Source organism: Saccopteryx bilineata, chromosome 4 (assembly GCF_036850765.1).
Source record: "Saccopteryx bilineata isolate mSacBil1 chromosome 4, mSacBil1_pri_phased_curated, whole genome shotgun sequence".
Taxonomy (NCBI): domain Eukaryota; kingdom Metazoa; phylum Chordata; class Mammalia; order Chiroptera; family Emballonuridae; genus Saccopteryx; species Saccopteryx bilineata.
The window spans coordinates 165,166,602-165,182,311 of NC_089493.1; the positions used below are offsets into that span (position 1 = coordinate 165,166,602).

A 15,710-nucleotide genomic window follows, 5' to 3' on the forward strand; every position below is an offset into this window, starting at 1 on the left:
GAGATGTGACTGAGGGAAGGTGACATTTGAGTAGACAGGTGAAGGAGTGAGGTGAATCATGCAGCTACCTGGGGGAGGAGTGTTTTAGGCAGAGAGAATAGCAAGTGCAAAGGTCCTGAGGCAGGAACATGCTTGGTGTGCTTGAAGAAGAGTGAGAAGGCCAGTGTGGCTGCAAGGTCCTCCATGACCTGGCCCCCACCACCTTTCTTTTTTTTTTTTTTTTTTTTATAATTTTATTTTTTTAATGGGGTGACATCAATAAATCAGGATACATATATTCAAAGATAACAAGTCTAGGTTATCTTGTCTTTCAATTATGTTGCATACCCACCACCCAAAGTCAGATTGTCCTCTGTCACCTTCTATCTTGTTTTCTTTGTGCCCCTCCCACCCCCTATCCCTCTCCCATTCCCCTCTCCCCCCCGTAACCACCACACTCTTATCAATGTCTCTTAGTTTCACTATTATGTCCCACCTACGTATGGAATAATACAGTTCCTGTTTTTTTCTGATTTACTTATTTCGCTTCGTATCATGTTATCAAGATCCCACCATTTTGCTGTAAATGTTCCGATGTCATCATTTCTTATGGCTGAGTAGTATTCCATAGTGTATATGTGCCACATCTTCTTTATCCAGTCATCTATTGATGGGCTTTTTGGTTGTTTCCATGTCCTGGCCACTGTGAACAATGCTGCAATAAACATGGGGCTGCATGTGTCTTTACGTATCAATGTTTCTGAGTTTTGGGGATATATACCCAGTAGAGGGATTGCTGGGTCATAAGGTAGTTCTATTTTCAGTTTTTTGAGGAACCACCATACTTTCTTCCATAATGGTTGTACTACTTTACATTCCCACCAACAGTGTATGAGGGTTCCTTTTTCTCCACAACCTCTCCAACATTTGCTATTACCTGACTTGCTAATAACAGCTAATCGAACAGGTGTGAGGTGGTATCTCATTGCCGTTTTGATTTGCATTTCTCTAATAGCTAAAGAAGATGAGCATCTTTTCATATATCTGTTGGCCATTTGTATCTCTTCCTGGGAGAAGTGTCTATTCATATCCTCTTCCCATTTTTTTATTGGATTGTTTGTTTGTTTGTTGTTGAGTTTTATGAGTTCTTTGTATATTTTGGATATTAGGCCCTTATCTGAGCTGTTGTTTGAAAATATCATTTCCCATTTAGTTGGCTTTCTGTTTATTTTGTTATCAGTTTCTCTTGCTGAGCAAAAACTTCTTAGTCTGATGTAGTCCCATTCATTAATTTTTGCCTTCACTTCTCTTGCCATTGGAGTCAAATTCATAAAATGCTCTTTAAAACCCAGGTCCATGAGTTGAGTACCTATGTCTTCTTCTATGTACTTAATTGTTTCAGGTCTTATGTTTAGATCTTTGATCCATTTTGAGTTAATTTTTGTACAGGGAGAGAGACTGTAGTCCAGTTTCATTCTTTTGCATGTGGCTTTCCAGTTTTCCCAGCACCATTTATTGAAGAGGCTTTCTTTTCTCCATTGTGTGTTGTTGGCCCCTTTATCAAAAATTATTTGACTATATATATGTGGTTTTATTTCTGGACTTTCTATTCTGTTCCATTGGTCTGAGTGTCTATTTTTCTGCCAATACCATGCTGTTTTGATTGTCGTGGCCCTATAATAGAGTTTGAAGTCAGGTATTGTTATGCCCCCAGCTTCATTCTTTTTCTTTAGGATTGCTTTGGCTATTCGGGGTTTTTTATAGTTCCATATAAATCTGATGATTTTTTGCTCTATTTCTTTAAAAAATGTCATTGGAATTTTGATGGGAATTGCATTAAATTTGTATATTGCTTTGGGTAATATAGCCATCTTGATTATATTTATTCTTCCTAGCCAAGAACAAGGTATATTCTTCCATCTCATTATATCTTTTTCGATTTCCCTTAACAATGGTTTATAGTTTTCATTATATAAGTCCTTTACATTCTTTGTTATGTTTATTCCTAAGTATTTTATTTTTTTTGTTGCAATCGTGAAAGGGATTATTCTTTTGAGTTCCTTCTCAGTTGTTTCATTGTTGGCATATAGAAAGGCTATTGACTTCTGTATGTTAATTTTGTATCCTGCGACCTTACTGCATTGGCTTATTGTTTCTAGTGGTCTTTTTGTGGATTCTTTGGGGTTTTCGATGTATAGGATCATATCATCTGCAAAAAGTGATACCTTTACTTCTTCTTTTCCGATATGGATGCCTTTTATTTCTTTGTCTTGTCTGATTGCTGTGGCTAGAACCTCTAGTACCACATTAAATAAGAGTGGAGAGAGTGGACAACCCTGTCTTGTTCCTGATTTAAGGGGGAAAGCCTTCAGTTTAGTGCCATTTAATATGATGTTAGCTGATGGTTTATCATATATGGCCTTTATCATGTTGAGATATTTTCCTTCTATACCCATTTTGTTGAGAGTCTTAAACATAAAATTGTGTTGTATTTTATCGAAAGCCTTTTCTGCGTCTATTGATAAGATCATGTGGTTTTTGTTCTTTGTTTTGTTGATATGGTGTATTACATTAACCGTTTTACGTATGTTGAACCATCCTTGAGATTCTGGGATGAATCCCACTTGATCATGATGTATTATTTTTTTAATATGTTGTTGTATTCGATTTGCTAGTATTTTGTTTAGTATTTTAGCATCTGTATTCATTAGAGATATTGGTCTGTAGTTTTCTTTTTTTGTGCCATCCTTGCCTGGTTTTGGTATGAGGGTTATGTTGGCCTCATAAAATGTGTTTGGAAGTATTGCTTCTTCTTCAATTTTTTGGAAGACTTTGAGTAGAATAGGAACCAAGTCTTCTTTGAATGTTTGATAAAATTCGCTGGTATAGCCGTCAGGGCCTGGACTTTTATTTTTGGGGAGGTTTTTAATGGTTTTTTCTATTTCTTCTCTACTGATAGGTCTGTTTAGGCTTTCTGCTTCTTCTTGACTCAGTCTAGGAAGGTTGTATTGTTCTAGGAATTTATCCATTTCTTCTAGGTTGTTGAATTTAGTGGCATAAAGTTTTTCATAGTATTCTACAATAATTCTTTGTATATCTACGGTGTCCGTGGTGATTTCTCCTCTTTCATTTTGGATTTTGTTTATATGAGTTCTTTCTCTTTTTTCCTTGGTAAGTCTTGCCAAGGGTTTGTCAATTTTGTTGATCTTTTCAAAGAACCAGCTCCTTGTTCTATTAATTTTTTCTATAGTTTTTCTGTTCTCTAATTCATTTATTTCTGCTCTGATTTTTATTATCTCCTTTCTTCGGCTGGTTTTGGGTTGTCTTTGTTCTTCTTTTTCTAGTTCCTTAAGGTGGGAAGTTAAGTGGTTCACTTGGGCTCTCTCTTGTTTGTTCATATATGCCTGAAGCGATATGAACTTCCCTCTTATCACTGCTTTTGCTGCATCCCATAGATTCTGATATGTCGTATTGTCATTTTCATTAGTCTGTATATATCTTTTGATCTCTGCACTTATTTCTTCTTTGACCCATTCATTTTTTAAAAGTATGTTGTTTAGTTTCCACATTTTTGTGGGATTTTTTTCCTCTTTTTTGCAGTTGAATTCTAGTTTCAAGGCTTTATGATCAGAAAATATGCTTGGTACAACTTCAATTTTTCTGAATTTGCTGATATTGTTTTTGTGGCCCAATGGTCAATTCTTGAGAATGATCCATGTACACTGGAGAAAAATGTATACTCAGTCACTTTGGGATGAAATGTCCTGTAGATGTCTATCATATCCAGGTGCTCTAGTGTTTTGTTTAAGGCCACTATGTCTTTGTTGATTCCTGTTTGGATGACCGATCTAGAGCCGTCAGCGGTGTATTGAGGTCTCCAAGTATGATTGTATTTTTGTCAGTTTTTGTTTTAAGATCAATAAGTAGCTGTCTTATATATTTTGGTGCTCCTTGGTTTGGTGCATATATATTAAGAATTGTTATGTCTTCTTGATTCAGTGTCCCCTTAGCCATTATGAAATGGCCATTTTTGTCTCTAAGTACTTTTCCTGTCTTGTAGTCAGCATTATCCGATATGAGTATTGCTACACCTGCTTTTTTTTGGATGTTATTTGCTTGGAGTATTGTTTTCCAGCCTTTCACTTTGAATTTGTTTTTATCCTTGTTACTTAGATGAGTTTCCTGTAGGCAGCATACAGTTGGATTTTCTTTTTTAATCCATTCTGCTACTCTGTGCCTTTTTATTGGTGAGTTTAATCCATTTACATTTAGTGTAATTATTGATACTTGTGAGTTCCCTATTGCCATTTTATATCTTGCTTTCTGTTAGTTTTGTGTCTTGTTTGATCCTTCTCTTTCGTTTTTCTATCTTTTGTTTTTATTTGGTTGTATTCCATACATCTTTCCTCTGTTGCTATCTTTTTTATCTCATGTGCTTCTGTGGTGGTTTTTTCAATGGCCCCACCACCTTTCTGACCTCCTTTCCAGCCACACTGGCCTCGACTTGGTTTAACTCTTAGTGATATGCAAGCCAGTGGAGGAATTGGAGCAGAGGAGTGACATGATCTGAGTTACATTTAACAGGATCCCTTTGGCTGCTGTGTTGGGAATGTCAGTAGTGGAGCTGGGTGGAAGCAGCAGACTGGTTAGGAGGCTATAGTAATATTCTAGCTAAGAGGTGATGATGGCTCTGGCCAGGGTGGTGACAGTGGAGATGATGAGAAGTGGCCAATTCACAATACGCTTTGAAAGTAAACCCCATAGTATTTGTCGAGGAATGTGGAATGTGAGAGAAATAGAGGCAAGGAGACTCCCAGTCTTTCAGCCTGAGCTGCAGGGAGGGTGGTGGTAACGTTTACTGTGATGAGGCAGAGGAGGTCGCTTTTAGTTGGGATGAGTGGTCTGGGAACTGTGTTCCCTGCCGCTGTCCAGCTTCCAGCACCTGCCTTCCTGAGACTCACCCTCAGGTGGATGGGGGGAGGGGAGGAAAGGGAAGTCACTTGGAGGAATGGGCAAAAGCTGTAGATTATTCTTTTCCTAGAATATCATGCATTTTGGCTGCTGGCTGGCAAGACACTGTCCCTGTTCACTTTCAAGAGACAAAAATAACTACGAGGAATAGTGATAACTCTCTCTCCTTGTCCATGACATTCAAAGCACTCTCATACAGCCCACCTGTGGCCTGTGATGGTCCTTTGCATTAGTTCCACTTGGCATGGGAAAGTGAGATTCAGGGAGGGGATATAGCTGTCCATGGTCACACAGCCAGGAAGCAGCAGAGGGCAGACTAGAACCCAGGTCTCCTGGCCTGCTCATGGCTACTGCAGCAGGCTTCCAGACCTGCCAAGGATGGGAGCAGATCTAGCCAGGGACTAGGTCTTGAGCACTAGCTGGTCCAGATTAAGTGAGAGATGTCTTTATCTCCCTCATTTCTCCCTCCTTTCTTTCTTCTTTTCTATATGTATTTATTGAACTATGCTGTGTGTTAGGTGCTGAGAATACATTGTGAACAAGGCAGATTTTGCCTTCAGGGGCCTCACAGTCCATCTCGGTGGACAGAGACGACATAATCCATTCCATGCAGAAGCCACTCATTCCAACTGGAATGGCTGTGGCCTGTTAGTGTGTCTGTGTGCCAGGTCTTGGGTGGGTGGGCATGACCACATCCACTCCTTTCATTCTCACCCCAGCCTCATGGCAGGGGCGGGATGAGCATCCCCATTGGGTAGATGAGGTACTAAAGCACTCAGAAGGATGGTTCAGTTGTGATTTGAGGTCATGGGTCCTGAGGTTGGGGAGTGTGGAGGCAAAGTCCTGTCACTCCACTTCCCCCCACAGCCCTTACTGGTTGCCTGTTGCCACCCAGCCTTGACTACAGGTAGCAGAGGGCAGAAGGCAGAGGGCAGGACATCAGGGAAGCCATGCTCCCTTTGTGCCCTTCAAGAAGATCCTGGGTGTCTGCAATGGAGTGACCCCTTATGTCTGGGTTCTGTGGGGATGTCCTAGGGATTGATGGGCACTGAAAGGGTGTGGCCAGAGTACCCTCTCAACTGCCCAGCTGTGTCTGTGGGTCAGACCTCCTGGGATCTTAAGCAAGTGGCTTATGCTTCTGGTGCCTCAAATGGTTTCAGGGTTGTTTTGAGGATTAAATTTAACACATGGAAAGCACTCAGTGAGGATCTGGCACATGGAAGAAGTGTCACCATGGTTGCTGAAACCTCAGCTCTAGCTGTGGCCCAGCTTGAAGAGGGAGGAGACTAATCACTGCTCAGACCTGGCACCTCCAATTAAGCCATCCTGCACAGCTTAGACACACCTAGTAGCTCAGCATCCACCCTGTTCCCTAAGTAGAGGGTCCCTGACTGTCTATGTGTGTAAGGGTAGGAAGAAGGTCAGGGGGAGGGACTTGAGGATTGAGTCGGAGTTCATTGAGCACAGCAGGACCAAAGGCCTGACCAGGCAGAGGGTGGAGCCCCTGCAGAGGCCTGAAGGCAGGAAAGAGTTGGGTACAGCCAGCAGCCCCTGGGGGCTGGAGTGGAAGGAGAGAGGTAGAAAGTGGCTTCCTGTGATAAGGCCAGTCTCTGAGCTCCCTTCTCTGTGGGACCGGGGCCTGCTCACCCTCCTCTCCTTCCCCCAGCTCCTGGTCTCCCTAGATCCATACCACTGGGGCCCCTTATTATCTCCCCAGAGGTGGAATCCTGCTCTGCCGGAATCTCACAGCCAGAAGTTCTTGGTGTCTAGCCCAGGTACAATACTGTTAACCTTTATCTTCAGAACTAGGGTCCTGGTGTGGGAGGGGGCTTCGAGGTGGTCACTAGCATGGGGAGGGTCTGTGGGCCAGGTTACTTGGGAGATGGTTTCCACAGCCCAGAGCACCCTCTGCCTCTCTGCCTACAGTGGCCATACCCTGACCTGGTGCTGGGACTCTGAATCCTTGCCTGGACCCACACTCCTTACCTCCTCCCTCAGGGTCTTTTCCCTCATCCCTCTTCTGTACCCCTTACCCCTTGCAGCTCTGTCTAGTTCTTCTTCTCACCCCATATCCCAGGCCTGTCTGTCCCTCTGTCTTTCTCGTGGCAGGTAGATAGGTAGGGCTCTGTCTCCTGGGGTCATTCGCCTTGTCTGCCCCCTGCACTCCAGGCTCGCTCCCCTGTCAGGGTCCAGCCTCCCAGGGTGGATAGGGGTATGGAAGGCAGGCAGGAGGAGGGCACACATAGGAGGAGGGCAAAGACCGCTCCTTCCTTCACCTGGAGAAGGGTGAGCGGATCCTGAGAGTTCAGGGTCTGGAACCCGAGGGTCCTGCCAGGGGGGCCGGGTTAGAGCACAGCTGGGGCTGGCGGGGCTGGGGAAGGGGGGCGGAACCTCTCGGCGCTCCCTTCCCCCACTTCCTTAAAGGGCCGGCACGGGCCGTGCGCCACTGGGCTGGCCACACCAACCTGGGCCGGGGCAGGGCCCTCGGTCCGGCCCTCGGTGCGGAGGCTTGGCGGGCCAGCTGGCTAGGGTGGCCGCTGTGGCCTCCCGGCTCCACTCCCGCCGCCTGCAGTGCCCCCGCCCTTCCCCGCCCTTCCCGCTCCTCCCTCCCTCCATCTCTCTTCCCTCCCTCCCTCCTGCCGTCAGTCCCCTCTTCTCTGCTCAGCTTCTCCACAGCGCGGCTCCGACACCTGAAGCGACAGAAGCGGGCGCCGTTGCCCCGACAAGCAGCAGCGGAGGAGTGGGACGGTCAGTCCGGCGGCAGCCTCCGCATGGCCCCGCCGTGAGAGGTTGGACCCGGTGACTGGGGCCAGGAGCGGTGAGTGGGGCCACTGGGCCACCTTGTCCCTAGGGCCTATGTGCTCCGGGACCCCGTCCCTCCCCAAAGCCGGGCTGCGGCCGGGAGGGAGTGTGCGGGGGGGGGGGGGCATGCAGGCTGGTTGCTGGGGCGCCGCCCTCCGCCCTCTGTGCCAGCCAGGGTCTGCTAACAAAGCTACGTTTCCAGATCAATTCCGTGGCGACTGGAGCATCGGAAGGATACGGTTGTCATGGAGATGGGGCCGAAAGAGGAAGCTCGGGGATGGCCGGGTCTGGGCCAGGGAGTGGGGGCACTGCTAGAAAGCCCCAGGCCAGCCTGCAGGGAGGGTAAGGGCCGGCTGGCCCAATTGTCTCCTGGGCTCTGTCTCCAGATCCCCCCTTTTGTATAATCTAAGTGTGTATGTGTGCATTGATAGGGTGTCAGTGAGAGCTTGGTGGCTGGGGACCTGGAGTATTGGGTGTTGGGCCTGCCAGTAGCCACCTTTACCATGGAGCAGCTTTGAGGCTTTATTTCTGTTTCCAGTTTCCCAACTTTGACAGCCTGGCTTGGCAGCCAGGCCTCCCCATCTCAGCTCTGCTGTTAGATCAGGGGCTTGCATGGGGGCGTGGCAGGTAGTGGGCAAGGCTGAGGAGGCATAATGGCTGTGGCAGTGCAGGGAGGGAGGGGTCCTTGGAGCCTGCTGCTGGGGCTGGGGTAGGGCAGGGAGTCCAGATGTGGGAACCACCCTTTCCAGCTGGTCCCTTCCTGGGGGGAGGTAAGCTGACTCTTGCTGTCCTGGAGGATCTGGGAGCTGCCTGAGTCAGAACTGGGGGTATTGTCTCTGCATAGACACTGCCTCAGCCCACCTCTTCATCTTGGGGCCAACTTGGGAGGCCTAGAAGAACTGGGGATTGAAGTACTAGCCAAAATGGAAGTGGGGCTGAGATTTCTGGCTCAGGATAACTCAGGCTAAGCTTGATGGGTGGGTGAATGCAGAGCAGGGAGAGGGTTCAGGGTTTGGCCAGGACAGATGGGCAGCCTGGGTTTTCGGAGAAGCATATGAACTTCTTTGGGTTCCCCAGCTCTTTCTTCCAGACCTGGGAAACAAAAAGCTGCTTAACGAGAGGGGTATTCAGGCAGCTTGAGGGAGAGTGGCTTTATAAGGGGCTCGGGTACCCCTTCCAAGGCCAAATCCCAGCCCTGAGCAGATATAGCCATTCTTCTACTCCCTCCCTTGAGAGGTTAGGAACCCTCCCTCCTAGGGAAGCTACATGTTCTGTGACCTGTGATCTCTGAATCAGTACAATGGGCCAGCTGCCTTCTTCTCTCCAGCCTGCATCTTTGGAGGAGAGACCTCCCCTCCCAAGAGCCCCCTTTCCCCTGTATATAGTGAGAGGCAGTGGCTTTTGAACCGGGCTATTGCAGTTTGGTCCTGGTTGAAACATGGCAGCTCCCCAGGGTGTGGTCTGAACCAGAGGGTTCCCACACATTGAGGTGAGTAGGTGGGTAGTGGCCCAGCTAAAGGTAGAAGAATATAATATCCTTGGAATGCCTCCTTGCTGCTGGCTCTTGTAGAGGCTGAAGCCTCAATGCTTGGGTGGCTTGTATCTTCTGGTCCCACGCGTGCCTGTACCAGACTGAGAGGTTTCCCTTCTGCTAAGTGTCCTGCTGCGACAGTGATGGGGCACGCGTTCCTGAAGCTGACCTGACCACAGTGTTTCCTGAAGGGAGGCAGCAAAGCTGGATGGGAAGGACTTCCTGCTCTTGACAGGACTGAGAGGGATTGGGGGATAGTACCTCGCCCAGCTTCCATATATCAAGTACAACCATGATGCTGAGGATTCCCATACACACAGCAGCTTGTAAAGGGAGGTACCCCATTATTCCCATTTTATGGAAGAGGATATTGAGGCTCAGGGAGAAGTTGCTTGTTCAATGTCATCTAGGTAGGAAGTGGCAGGATCAGGATTTGCATTGGAGCAGAACTGTTGGAAGTTTGGACTTGTCCCCAGTCTCATTCTCTTCTTCACAGATGCCAGTAACGAGGGAGATGGGACTGAGTGCCTTTCCATTTGGAGTAAGGGGGTGACTTTGACGGAAACTGAGGCACTAGGCTGGGGTCTTTTAAAGAGGTAGGATAGAGACATTCCCATTCTGATGTCAACTTGCAGAAGAATGACACTACTTCTCTCGACAGACGATGTTCTAGACATCCTTTGCCAGATGGTCTTTTCCAGGGAAATCTGTTTTGAGTGGCATCTTATGTCTGAGGCTCCATATTTAGCCTGGCTTCTCACACGGGAGGATATACTCAGGCTGTCACCCCTTGAGGGGTGTTTGGGGAGGGGTAGGCTTGGGCAGGCCTGATTCCTTGCCACAGTTCAGGCAGAGGTGGCGCAGGGCCCATATTTCTGCCAACCCTGTCCTTGCTGCGGGCTGCCTTACTGGTATCCTGGGAACTGGCAGTATCCTGCAAAGCCCTTGTCCCCCTAAGTGAGTTTGCTCATAACTAAGTCCACTTTCTTGAGGTCTTGACCCTCATTAGATGGTAAGCTACTCCAGGGCTCTGTCTGTCAGGCCACTGGTGACTCCGTTGTCAGCCCAGTCTAGGCCAGGCCTACAGCCCAGCTTGTGGGCTGTTGGAGGGAAAGACTGCCCTCTCTCCCTCTCCTACCCCATCCAGCCAGGCCCTGAACTCCATTCTTTGGGGCATCTCCCTCTGTTCCTTCCCTTTCCCTCCTAACTTTTTGTCTTGTCAAATCTGATAGTACAATGAACACCCACCTATATACCCCTCACCTAGAGAACTAGATGTGCCAATTGTTGACATTTTGCCCATATTTTTTTCTCTTTCTTAAAACCTTTTGAATGTAAGTTGCAGACATCATAACCTTTCACCTATAAATACTTGAGCATGAATTTCCTGAGACAAGGACATTTTTCTGCATAATGACTATACTATTACATACCTAAGAAATACATACCTAAGAAATTAATGATACAATTTAACCTAATATGTAATCTATATTCAAATTTCTCTAGTTGTCCCTGTAATGTCCTTTATGGCTGTTAAAAAATTTTTTTTGATCAAGCATCACACATTACATTTAGTTATATCTTTTTAGTCTCCTTTAATCTGGAACAATCCTTCTGTTTTTTTCTTAAGGTCGTATGACATTGTCACTTTTAGAATCCTGCTCAGTTCTGACTTATAGAATGTTCCTTCCACATTCTGGATTTGTGTTGTTGCTTCTTCATGAGTAGATTCAGGTTAAACTTTTTTTTTTGCAAGAATATCCTATAGATGAGCCTGACCAGGTGGTGGTGCAGTGGATGGAGCATCGGACTGGGATGTGGAGGACCCAGGTTTGAGACCCCGAGGTCCCAGTTTGAGTGCGGGCTCATCTGGTTTGAGCAAGGCTCACCAGCTTGAGCCCAAGGTCGCTGGCTCGAGCAAGGGGTCACTTGGTCAGCTATAGCCCCCCGGCCAAAGCACATATGAGAAAATAATCAATGAACAACTAACAGGCCACAAGGAAGAATTGATGTTTCTCATCTCTCTCCCTTCCTGCTGCCTGTCTGTCTCTGACTCTCTCTGTCTCTGACACACACACACACACACACACACACACACACACACGAATATTCTATAGGTGATTCTGTGTCCTTCTCAGCGCATCCCATCAGGAGGCACATGTCATTAGCTTGTCCTATAACAGGTAGTGCTAAGTTAGGTCACTTGGCTAAGAAGTCCCTTTGTTTCAATCCCATTTGTCCCTCTTCCCTATCTCCGGAAGCTTCATCCACTTGGTTATCCATGCACCTGGTTAGCAAAACTGCCCAAACCCCTACTTCAGACCATGAGCTGGAGAAGGCTGAGTAAGCAGTCACTGGTAGGGCCTTCAAGGAGCTCACAACCTTGGGGTGGGGGTGGGGTGAGCTACAACTTAGAGAAGGTGCTGTCAGAGTGGGGGCAAGGCCCAGAGAAAGTACTGAGGGACACAAGAAGGGGAATAGAGGGAGGGGGCAAGACAAGGAGAAAGGAGGTGGCACCCGGGTGGTAGCTGGCCACCTGGAGCTACGGGAGGGTGTGAAGAGGGTAGTGATGGGGCAGATATGGAAAAAGCGCTCTGAGGAGAATGGAGTGGGGTTGGCCAGGTCAGCATGGTGGATAGGAGCCCAGTTAGGAGGCCATGATGAGGTCCAGCATAAGATACCGGACACTGGGTTCAGGGCTGCTATGTGTGGCATACAGAGGGCATGGACTTGGTGGTGTGGTTGCCTGGCTGGGACTGGGATGTGGCAGGTAGGGATGGAGTAAGGAGCAATTTCGGAGTCAGAATGGCTGAGCACTGGGGTCCAGTTAGGGTGAGAGCTGTTGTGTGTGGTGGCTAGGGAAGGGAGATGGGGAATGTGGTTTTAAGCATATGAGGTCTGAGGTTCTTTCTAGTTTGGAGGAAAAGCTCATTTCCCCAGGTCCTGGTGGTCATCTGTGGCCACCCTCTTAGAAGCTCATTTTGAGATGAGGGTAGAGGGAGGTCATGCCTCCCTCACAGCAGGGAATGGACGGTGGGCTTTCAGGCATCGTAAGGGGAGGTCGGGCTGGCTCAGAGGCAGTGCCTCTATAAGTCAGGGTAATCCCTCCCTTGCAGGCCCCCCAACACTCTTACCTCATCTTGCTTCTTCGTGCTTGCTTGGTAAAACCCCAGCCCTGGTCAGACCCATCGCCTGCCTGTTCCACATCTGAGCTGTGTACTGAACGGGGCTGAGAAAGACCTCTACCCCGACTGGTCTCTCGCTTCAAGTTCAAAATCATGAGCTTCAGGTGGGTCCTCAGTATTATCTTGCAGTCCCACCAAGGGTCCCGAGTCCTTCCCCATCCCCCTACCTGATGACTACTTCACACTTTCTCTTCTACCCTCAGCCCAAGCCCCTCCTCCAGTCCTCCCTCACAGCTACTAACATTGCTTCCTACTTCTTTGAGAAAATAGAAGCTACCAGAATTTTCTCAGACTCCTTGTGCTACATTTACCCATCTGCCAGCATCTACCCACTGCTCTGCCTTCCTCCTGTCACTGTGGTTGACGTGTTCTTCCTCCTGGTTAAGGCCATCCCTCTGCTTGGGCACTAGATCCTGTCCCCTTGCGCCTACTTGAGGACATTGCTCCGGCACAGCCCCCTCCTACATTATGGGTCCCCCTCTACTGATCATTCCATCAGCAGATACCTTGCTGTTGTTCCTCGTATCTTAAAAGATGGCTCTCTTGTCTCTTCCAGCTAGGTACCACTGCATCTATCTCTCTGTTCCCTGTTTACAGCAAAACTCCCCAGAAAGGTTGTCTAGACTCATTGTCTCATGTCATCTCCTCCCATTCTCTCTCTCTCCCTCTTTTTTAAAAAAGATTTTTATTTATTCATTTTAGAGAGAGGAGAAAGAAGAGAAAGAGAGAGAGGTGGGGGAGAGGAATGGGAAGCATCAATTTGTAGTTGCTTCCGTATGTGCCTTGACAGGGCAAGCCAGGGTTCTGAACCTGCAACCTCAGTGTTCCAAGTCGATGCTTTAGCCACTGCGCTACCACCGGTCAGCCTCCCATTCTCTCTTGACTTCATTCCAATTGATCTTTCACTCCCTTCCTCTTCACTTACTGGTCTCAAGGTCTCCAATGACCTCCATGTTGCTATACCCAATGGCCAATTCTTGGTCCTCATCTGTGGCATTTGACATGTTCAGTCATTCCCTCTTCCTTGACAAATTTCTTGACCTCCAGATATCTATTCATTCTCCTCTTTCCCTCTGACTTTATGGGTTGCTCCTCTCAGTCTCCTTCTCTCTCACCCCCAGATCTTAATTTTTGGAGTAACCCAGGATTCAATCCTAGCCTGGCTGCTCTTCTCGTCTTCATTCACTCCTGTGCCATCTCATCCAGTCCTGTGGCTTTAAGCATCACCTCCATGCTTCCAGCTACCAAATTTAAATCCCAAAATTTGACCTCTTTTCTCAGCTCCAGTAGCCTACTCAGCATCTCAACAATTATGTCTCCTAGACACCTCAGTCTCAGCTTGTCCAGAGCTGAGCTCCAGCCTTCCTCCCCAAACCTGTTCTACCCAGTCTTTCCTGTCTCAGGAATGGAAGCTCAGTCCTGGATGCTCAGGGCCCAGATGTTGCTGTCATTTCTGACTCTTTCTCTCCTACCCCATCAGGGAGTGAGGCTTATACCAGCAGCCAGATCTCCATCAATGGGCTATGGGTGAATAGGAGGGACAGTTTCAGAGACTGGGAGAAGGAGGTGATAGTGGAATGGCCCAGCACTCTCCTTTCACACCTGCTCACTTTGGACCACATGCTGCTGGCCCTAACCAGCCCCAGGAGACCATAGCCTTCGTCAGACCCTGCTGGAGTCCTAAGGTAGAGAGGAGAGGACAGGGAAGAGGGGAGAAGGGGAAGGGGACTTGGCAAGCGAGGGGTTAAATGGAACTATGTAATCAAGAGGTTGGAGAGGGAGGGGAGAGGAGGGTCACAGGGGATGAGGCAGGGAGGGTGAGGGGTTTCCTTGGAGGGAGTGGAGAGAAAATATGAGGATCTAGAGAGTACAGGGTAAGTGAAAATTGGGCAAAGAGAAAGGAAGATGAAATTTCTTGGTTCATCTCTTCTGGCTGTTGAACCAGACTGGGGGGAGGCTGCTCAGAGATTGGGCCTCTGGGGTCCACCCCCTTCCTTGCCACAGGCATCTCAGCTAAGCAGGCTTGGTTGGGAGGGTTTGCACTTGGTCAGTACGTTATAGACTCTTGGGGTTCAACTGTCAACTCACAGGCTCATCGGTCAAATGAGGCTCAAGAAGCAGAGTGAGTTCCAGGGGTCTTCTGAAGCTCCAGAAGACAGACGGTGGCCAGTCACTTCATCTGAACAGCCTAGTTCTTTGTGGTCCCAGATAACTGAGGGCTCACCTGTTAGGGAAGTCAGCTGGGGGTACAGTCACCAGTTATAAACATGATGTGGGATTTGACAGCGGACATTGTGAATTTCAGCAGTGTTGAGGGCTCTCCAAATCAGCATGCAGATATATGCAAATGATAAGAAAATGAGGGTGCCAAGTGGCTTGGGGGTGGGGAGAGAAGCAAGCAGGGAGCTGTCAAGGGGTGACCTTTGTGGAGCTGGGCCCAGGGCCCCTGAAAGTCCCAGCAGGCTGCAGGGCACATGCAGATAAAATGCAAATGTGCACCCATCACCCAGGGACCTCTGTCTGCCCGACCACGAGAAAGAGGTGGCCTTGCAGATCTTCACAGCGCAAGGCAACTGGCTTCTCAGGGGCCAAAATGAGAGGCGGAAAGCAGGGTGGTGCTGGGCTCCTTAACGAGCCCAGATTGGCAACACCTAGAGGAGATGGATGCCTTTAAGGGAGGCCCAGGCACTTGGCCCTTGCACCGCACCTGGTGTGGTGCTTGTGCCTTTAGATGGAAAGCTAGGGGGATGCCTGTCCTGGGGTGGGCATGTCGGGGGGGGGTCCCAGGAAAAGGTGGCGGGCTCTCTCTGGCCCCCCCTCCTGGCCCCCCTTCCCCAGGAACTTCTGCCTTGACTCTCGGGCTGGGCCTCTGGAGTCCCTGCTTTAGAATCTGCTCTGGCAGGCTGCTGAGAACGGGGCCCAGAGTGTCCTGTGCTGCCCGTGCTGCTGTCCTCTGCATCCCACACCCAGCGTGGGCAGTCAGCCCGCTCCCCTGCAGACCTGAGACAGGATTCTGGGAAGTAGTAGCTGCGGCCCTTCTCTGAGCACTTGGGGCCAGCTCTGAGCTGAGCACTGCACCCACGCCAGCTCTGCAAGGCAGATGCTGTGTGCACTCCCCTTTTTCCAGGGGAGGATACTGAAGCTCAGAGAGGTGGGCAACTTTCCCTGAGGGGGCAGAGCTTGTGGGTAGCAGGGCTGGGATTTGAAGCCAGGTCTTTCTGACTGCACAGGAGGGGCAACGG

General features: G+C 48.5%; 1 protein-coding gene across 1 annotated transcript in view; it reads left to right on the forward strand.

Moving 5' to 3' along the window:
• Window positions 1–7,616: 7,616 nt before the first annotated feature.
• The window catches only part of PSD2 (pleckstrin and Sec7 domain containing 2), a 47,687-nt gene continuing 39,593 nt past the window's right edge, over window positions 7,617–15,710 (forward strand). Inside the window, exon 1 of the mRNA XM_066272673.1 lies at window positions 7,617–7,768. The gene's annotated coding sequence lies outside the window, so the exon portion shown is untranslated. The remainder of the gene's footprint in view (window positions 7,769–15,710) is intronic.